This window comes from Dermacentor albipictus, chromosome 1 (genome assembly GCF_038994185.2).
Source record: "Dermacentor albipictus isolate Rhodes 1998 colony chromosome 1, USDA_Dalb.pri_finalv2, whole genome shotgun sequence".
Taxonomy (NCBI): domain Eukaryota; kingdom Metazoa; phylum Arthropoda; class Arachnida; order Ixodida; family Ixodidae; genus Dermacentor; species Dermacentor albipictus.
The window spans coordinates 406,527,353-406,535,972 of NC_091821.1; positions in this window are offsets into that span (position 1 = coordinate 406,527,353).

Here is an 8,620-nt window from a genome sequence, read left to right on the forward strand (position 1 = left end):
AGCCTACACGCATGCACAGGAGTCCTCTTCCCGGTCTACCTACACCCTCTATTGTCAGTGATTATGCTAATCTCTTTATTGCTGAGTGAAATAGACGGCGGGCTGACACATGAGCCCTGTGGGTCCACCTTGAGGTTGTATGCTTCCACGACTTGTCTTTTCCTTTGGTTCCTACTTTTCAGCAGAATCATTGCCTTGTGATAATCACCAGTTGATAGTTTGTACTCAGGTGTCTATTGTTTTCTCGCTCAAGTCCTGTCCCTTCGTCACTCCGCACAACAGTGTTAAGTATGTTGAACCAACTAGCACACTGCACAATTTTCCTGATCTTGAAAACAATTGTAAACTAAAGTCCGTGAGAAACAAAGTGTTCTGTCATGACATACAGATTTATGCATGATCACTTGGCTATATAAAAATACAATTTTAGCCAATGTTAACAAAGAGCTTCACTTCTGGTGTTCACTTAAATAATGTCTGTGATGCATTGTGACAGTACGAGGTCCTGGAGATCGTACTGTGGAGATATGTCAACATTGAGCCTATTCCTGTTTAATGTATGGATAGATGCCTTCACGAAGAGTTGGAGAAACTGCACAATACAATGTTTTATATCACATGTAATAATTATGGTGTGATAAAGTGTACACGCTGAGCTTAATGTTTTAGAAAAGCTCAAGAAAAGGCTCCAGAATAGGTATGATGGATAGGCAACCTTTTATTTGGCTCTCTTCATAGTGAAATCTAGACGCATCACCTCAGCCACACTTAGTAAAATCTGTGGGCTCGTACTGCCCATGCCTTTACTGCACAAGTTGCCTTGGTGCTCCCAGTCTTGACAGGTAACACTTAAGCACACTCTCATGCACGTGTTTGTTCCAAAGCTACAGCTGCTAACTAAAGTAACTCCCACATGCGATTCTGTAACTCTAGACCTAACTGCAAAAACGCATGCAGTACTACGAGTTTGGCATGGAGTCCACATGACATGTGCACAACTTCAAATTTCGTATAGGCAACAGATAACTGGTAACCTGTTAGAGTAACAAAATGGATGCCAAGGAAAATTCACCCAAAGCCTTAGGCAGGAAAATGAGGTGTTGTGATGAGATAAATAGCAATCACATTTGATCGACTGACTAAAAGCTGGCAGGGGTATTGCATTTGACATGATTGAAATGAGCTGCAGCATGGCATGGTAACTGTGGCAGCCTTTACAATGCCGCGCACTCTGAATTACACTTATGTGCATCCATATGCTGCAGCGACCAACTGTTTTTATTCAAGAAAGCCAGGTTTGTGGTTCAGCACACATCATACGCTGGCAAACTCACTGATGAGTCAACTCCCTGAGATCATCCCATGAGTCTGAGTGAGCCCAGCTGAGCAGTATTTTGGCGAGTTTGAGCCCGAGTGAGCTCGGCTGAGTAGTAAATTCTTATGAGTTCAAGTGAGCAGCTAATTATAATTTTGGCGAGTCTAAATAGTGAGTTCCGATTATTTTGCCAACATATATATGGTCCGTGTACTTTCGAAATTCAGCTACGACACTTGCGCATAGGTTGGAAATTAAGCTTCTCGCCAAGTGACTACTGCATAAATGATCATAGAGCTAGCGAAGAACGATACGCCTTAATGATGCAGCGTGCCGCGCGGGATCCATGTGTGCAGCGTGCCAGTGGATGGGTGCGTGTTTGGGAAATTAGGGGGTTTCGACCCATCCACAGATAATTTACATAATACCTTTCTCCATAGTGTATTATTGCGATAGCAATTTTTGGACACCCTAAGCGAATTTTCGCCATCGCCCTGATGTTTGGTTTAAAGTCCAAATGTGACAAAAATTATAGTGCTCCGTTGCATCCCTTATGCTGGGGTTAATTGCGAATGAAAGGGTGCGATTGTGAGCCGAGAAGGATGGCAGCTTTATGCGCGCTGTCCACGTCCCGTGATCAAGTGCGCGCTAGGGTCAGAGAGCGCGCGACGTCTCTTGCCTGGCCGTGCCCGTGCATATGGCTGTCCGCGCGCAGCAGAGTGCATACACACGGCCCGCGCGTGCCACATTTTTTAAAAGTAATTTGCGGCCGGTGTAAAGGCGGCAAGCCGACGTGGCTGCAGCTGGTTTCACGAGTGTCAATTGGAAGTAGCGATATCTAAGTTTCGGGCGAAACTTAGAGAACAGTGACTTCCTTAGAGGGGCCAAAATTTTGGGGCGCATGAGCGGCACGTATAGTAGAATGCAATGTTCCATTGTAAAAAAAAAAAAATTGATGTAACAAAATAGAGTGCTGAGTGTTACGTCTTTGTTACATCAAGGTTCAACAAAAATTAAGCGCTGGAAATCAGCGCTGGACGCACATGCAACTCCTTACTCCACACTGAAAACATTTGAGAAAACATTTTTTTTTAAATGCTTTGTACATTTGTATAAATCCCTACCTGCGGATATTCCTCTGGTTTAGCCTAATTATGTGCTGCCTACTTAACTTACTGACGCAGCATACGTATCATTGCGAAATTTATAATTTTTTGCTTTTAGAAAAAGCATCGAGTTATTGAATTTTGCGAACAGAAAAAAAATTGCAACTTCCAATATAGCGCGCTTCCTAGGCTATTAAATAGCTACAATGTTCAAGGAACGTACTGTTTCCATGAGTGGTTTACTCATGCAGTAAGATGTACTGCTCCTATACACCTTGTAATAAAAAGCATATGCATCGACACATAGCAGCTGATATTCTTGCTTATTTTCTCATCACAGAGGTAGATGGGGCACATGAACCAATATGCTCACACAAATCAACGTGACCAACTACTGCGGAGACATGGCAACGAATTCTTTGTTTACCTTGTACACCACAAGTGCGAGGTTTGCGCATTTAACTTGACTTCATGAAACCCTACTTATACTACAGGCTTTACGGCAATGCTTGCATGCAGTGCGGTGAAGCGCTCGACGAAACTGCACATATTATATGATTTGTTTGATATTAACTCGAGATGCAAACGTTTGTGCAGGCAGGCAAGCAATGTTTCCATTCACGCAGCGCACCAAAATAGCGAGGTGTATGCATTGATCTGGTTTCATGACATCGTACTTTTGCCACTAGCTTTACGGCAGTGCTTGTGTATAGTGCTGCGAAGCACGCCGGAATTGCACGTTATTATACGGTGTGCTTGAAATCCACTCGAGATGCAAACGTTTGTGCAGGCAGGAAACGAATGATTTAATCCATGTAGCACAACACGAGAGCGCGCTCTATGCAGTCCTTTGATTGAATAAAACTCTATTTCTGCCACAGGCTTCACAGCAATGCTTGTGTAGAGGGCTGTGAAGCTCGACGCAGCTGTAACAACATCCCACAGTACACCCGATTTTTACCGAGTTTGTTTTAAAGGGCCCCTCACAGGCTATATAACAAATTTTGGTTATACACTGAAAGTTGTTACGTGCCCTCTAAGAAGTGTTCTACCGCAAGCATTTTTCAAATTGGTTCATTAACAGCAGATAGAGAATGATTGAAGTGCCGCGAACGCATGATTTCAGGAGGCGAGCGTCGCCGCCTATATAAACACTCTCTCGACATTCCCCGTTTCGCCTGTGTAAGCAAATTTCCTTCACTGCGTTCTCCCATACCGGAGCCGAGGGGTCGCGGCGGGTATACCCTGCCGTCTTCTTTTTTTCACCGTCACCGGCACACTTCCGGTGACGGTGTCGCGCGAGCTGTTGCGCTTGTCTCGTTTCCTGTAGCGGACGATAGTGCGCGCTCTACACGAGAACACGTAATTAGCGGTATAAGTCAGTGCCCCAGCACTGAGGCAAACGCGAGAGGATAAAAGAGCATTCATGATCGCAATGCTGGAACACATGTAGACAATGACGTATAGTTTCGTTCTCTGCGCGCGTGCAAACGTCGGGAAAAGGAGACGAAACGGAAATTCATCTCTCTTGCTACAGTGCGAAGTAAAACAAAAGCACCCAGACATTCGGGTTGTATTTTTCATTATTTCTCTAAACTTTAATTAGTTCACTGCAGCAACAGATTCAACAAATAACTGATGCTGCCTTGAATCTAAGTCACGTGTCACTCTGAGTGCCATCACAGCACAGCCTGTGCTCCTATGCAGCAGCAAAGTTACGGGCATTCATCTGCTTGCTGCTGCGATAACATTATGACACTTTAACTCAGAGGTACGATTTTTGTTGTGTGAGATTATAGATAGCCAGTAGACTACTTGTCTGATGTTAAATGCTATGACCCACTGGCAATCCACGATGCACTCAACGAAAACGTTTTTATGCTGTGTGTGGCGTGACTCACCAGTGACCCACACGCAAGAATTCTTGCTCTTGTGTTGCCATCTGAGGTTTGAAATTGCAACTAATATATATTTTTATTGCATTGGACATGGGGTGGCATGTTTGTTTCGGAGAGTGGAGTGGCGGCGCATTTCTCAGTTGGGTTTCTTGCAAACTTTCGCAGCAGTCTTTGAAATACGTCCCATTGGAATAAGTACCTGCATTTTTCTTGCTACTCCCAAACTTTTCAGCGTGTCTAATAGATAGATCCTCATGCCCCTTACGGATGAAAAAAAAAAGCACAATGCAGAGGAAACAAATAAACTTAGTTTTGGGCCAGAAGAATGCGCCAGCAACTTCGCGATCACCAGCGGATGAGTCAAGTGCTTCAGTGTCAGATGTTCAGCAGTGGACAGTGAAATCAGTGACAAAGATAGTGTTTACGAACCATCACAGACCTCAGCCAGCATGTCAAATGGAGAGTCAGACCTGACTGATGATTCTGAGGTGAATGATTCAGGATACAATGCTCTCATTTCTCTCAGCCCATCTCTAGAGAAATGGACACCGGCAACAACCACTTCGCCTAGTGTGACACCACACGTACTCTAGGCCGCCCACTATCATTCAGTTGCCATCTAGCCGTTATGCCCCATCTTTATGTTCACTGTTTATTACGGATGACATTTGGCAAATGATGGTCAATGAAACAAACAGGTTCACACAAGTGTTGAAGTCAACTACTCCTAAATCTAAATCACGCTTGAAAAATTGGACGGAAACCAATGCCAAAGAAATTAAAGCATTTATTCGAATACTGATTTGTATTGGTCTCCTCCGTCTTCCTACTCCCAAATCTAAATCAAAGTTGAAAAATTGGATGGAAACCAATCTCCAACAAACGGAAGCATTTGTTGGAATACCAATTTGTATTAATCTCGTCCATCTTCCTATCCGAGTCACTACTGGGCAAAAAGTAACCTGTATGGTGTTGAACTCATTCATCAAAATATGAGCCGTGACCGCCTTCTCCCTACTTTTGAGGTTCCGGCATTTTGCGGACAATTAACTGGTTGCAGAGTTGCAGGATCATGTCTTTAAGATCCATCCTCTGGTAGAGAAATTGAACCAAAATTTTTGCCACTGTGCTTGAGCCAGGAAAGGAGGTTGTGATAGATGAAACAATAGTGCCATGGTGTGGCAGACTTTCGTTCTTACAGAGTCAGGCTGTTCAAGGCATGTACCAAAGACGGTTACAGGCTAAAGGTTGATGTATATGCCGGAAAGTGTGACTGAACAATTGGCATCGGACATGCCGAAGATGTATGCTTGAAACTCCTGCAAAATTACAAGGAAGTTGTGTGCCCGCTGTCCGTAGACAACTTCTACATGAGCTTGCCGCTCACTTTTCGCCTTCTAAAGGAAGACACTTTCATTCGTGGCACAGTTCGCTCAGTGAGGAAAGGGCTGCCAAAAGATCTCACTGAAGTAAAGGTTGCAAATGGCAGTGTTACCGAACTTCAGTCCAAAAATGGAGTGAAGGCACTGAAGTGGATGGACAAGAGGCCTGTTCTGATACTCACATCTGTCGCCAAATATGAAGCAACTTTGGTGGACAGTGGGAAGAAAACAAGGGACGGTGCACCAATCATGAAACATCAGGCCGGTCTCGATTACAATGCAGCAAAAAAGGGCGTCGACTATAGTGACCAAATGACGTTATACCACAACTGCCTTAGAAAAGGACTCAAGTGGTACAGAAAGGTAGCTGTTGAGTTGCTTGTTGGATGTGTCATCATAAATGAGTAGAACATTCGTGGCATGCTTGAAGGAAACTCTACGCCAATTATAAAATTTCAAGATGAACTGGCTCATTCACTGTTCGGCCCTCGTCAAGACAACATCGAAGAAACTCGTGGGAGAAGTGTCCACATGCTAAGAAAAACTGGCACATCGGCACACGACACTCAGTGGCTCTGCACTGGCTGCTATGCGGCCAACAGTACCAGCAGTAGCCCAAACACTATGGAGAGAGTGAGAAAAGTGACCACTTTCTGTGAATAACGCCCCGGCAAGCCATTCATCTGTTTGTTGTGCTTTAATTCTAAGCACAAGTAACCTGAGAAGCAAGCTAGCTTCAACTGTAAAATGAGTAGGATGAAAACTTCAAGACATGGCTAATGTTCATACTAAATTTTAGCCTTTCTCTAACTAATAAATATTTCTAACACAGGAACTGACTTCTTGTCTTTTTTAATGGCAAGCACTTTGTAGTTCAACATAGGTTTCTAGCATCTTGAATCCATTGAGGGGCTACAGAATGTATTAAAGAAAGCTAAAAATGCATAATGTTGTGCTGAATGTGATCAAGACACATGTACAAGAAACTATAGTCATTAGTTCGATGAGGACAGTAATGTGCTTTAGCAAGTTAGAACTTTGTTACCAACTTGCCCACATTCACATCTTAACAGATTTAACAATGTTTCCACTACGTGGAGAACCTTGATCTACAGTGCTTTTATCATACTGAAGAAGGTTGGTGTTCCTATTATAACACGTGTACTTAAGAAGCTCAATCTCTCAGGATTTCATGTTGTTTTACTTGACATAAGCTTACGAGGCTTACAGATTACGTGCTCGTATCTCAACGTAAACACTTACTTCCTTTTCAATGATTTTCATTTCTGTAAAAGTACAGTAAATTTCGTCAGACGAGAAGTGCAAATGTGTTTTTTATTCTTTCATACTTGGTGCTTGCTATTATACAACTTACTTATATCAACTTGCTTGTTTAGAAAACTCATAAAAAACACTCCCCCCACCTTCTTCTTTTACTTTCCATTGACTCTGACTTTCATTATGCTAATAAACTTCAGAAGAGCTTGCTCTCAGGCTAGTTTGTACACACTGCTAAGAATGAAAAAATGGAGAGAAAACGGGACAAGAAAGAAAGGCCTACAGAATGCTGATTTGCGCGCGGCAATCTATATCAAGGACGGGGTGCTGGACCAGGGAAGCTAAGAAGCCGCCACAACAAACTATGGGAGCTAGGTGAATGGCTTCGATGTCCACACAGAAACATAAATATAGGAATGTTATAGAATTCTGTGTCATTCAACAACCCCGTGAATGTTGAAAAGTGGGACAGTGATCAGCTGCAAAGAGTTTCAGAGAGCTCCAGGGAGTGGGGAGGATGATACAGTAAGGGGGCTAGGGTGGTGACACGCATTAAGGGCATCAAGAATGAAGTGAAAAATTATGGAACACAGGGGGATTGTCTCATCACTGCTCGATCGCTCAACACCAGATAGCTGTGGCCAGTTGCCTTAGCTGAGATTCACCTACCCTGTCATAGCATGTGCTGTGCTTGCTGCTTTGCAGTCTTTAGAATAGGCAGGTGTCAGGGAAGCATGCCCATAATGCCTGCAATTAAGTAATAGGCGACTTGCAAAATAGTGCCCGCTCTCTTCCATACACAGCCATGGCTGAACCACTCACTAGCAAATCTGGTAAGAAAATAACGCTGACCTTCACTGCTACTTGGGCTGCAACAAGTCTGGGCTGCAAACAAGAAGACACAAGACAGAGCGCTGTCATGTTTTTAGCACAGTTCACTTTCCTAAGTAATGTACCAACAAGGTCATAATATACATTATATAAATACATCAATTTGTAAACAAAATGTTATTTTTAATATAGTCATTTTTAAAAACAGCACAAGGATGATAGCATAATTTTAGGTGTAGTCTTAGCAATGAAAAACTTTTGTCAGAAGTTAAGCAAAGTTTTGGCAACGTAAAAATGTGCATCCTCATTGCTAAAGCATTCCTGTCCGGGGAGTGCTAGGAGTTTGTCTTGGTGTGATGTAAAACCCTCCACACATTTATATAGTGCTAGAGAGAGAGGTGATGGGGGAGTGGTAGTGGCCAGTGGAGAATCCTTCCCTGAAATGAATTTCTGGCTACGTCACTGAATGTCTGCAATGCCTTGTAATAGCAATAGGTCTTGGATGGAAACACTATAGATGATACCAGTGAACCTATTGAGCCTATTCCTGTTTAGTGAGGTGATGTATGTTTTCCCAAAGAATTATAGAAACTGTACAATGGAATGTTTTGTACCACCTGTAATAATCATGCTGTAAGAAAACAGAAAGGCTGAGCTTAGATGTTGTAGGAAATCTCTTAAGAGGCTCAAGGATCGGTAAAGATGACTAACTTCTGTATTCTCCACTCAACCCTCCACCTGGATTCAAATGCACAGCAGCCCCACTCCTTGACACAGGCGGTTGCTTAGCTTTAATTAAACTTCATGTCA